Source organism: Rhagoletis zephyria, unplaced genomic scaffold, assembly GCF_001687245.7.
Source record: "Rhagoletis zephyria isolate East Lansing unplaced genomic scaffold, Rhagoletis_zephyria_1.1 Rzeph_scaffold_00947, whole genome shotgun sequence".
Classification (NCBI taxonomy): Eukaryota; Metazoa; Arthropoda; class Insecta; order Diptera; family Tephritidae; genus Rhagoletis; species Rhagoletis zephyria.
The window spans coordinates 74,802-75,057 of NW_016158031.1; positions in this window are offsets into that span (position 1 = coordinate 74,802).

The following is a 256-nucleotide window of genomic DNA, read 5'->3' on the forward strand; positions in this document are numbered from 1 at the left end:
ATGGATACATTTTTTATGGACAACCAAATATATATAACTACAGTAGACAGATACTCAAAATTCTGCTATATAAGAAAAATACCAGATAGGAAAAACACATACATATATTTGAATGAAATACTATCACAAATACTCCCATACGCAACGAACCTAACAACCGATAACAACCCGACATACGTTAATGTAGTAGCAAAATCTGTACACGATCGACTACATATACAGCACACAGCAGTGCCACCACAACATTCGACAACGA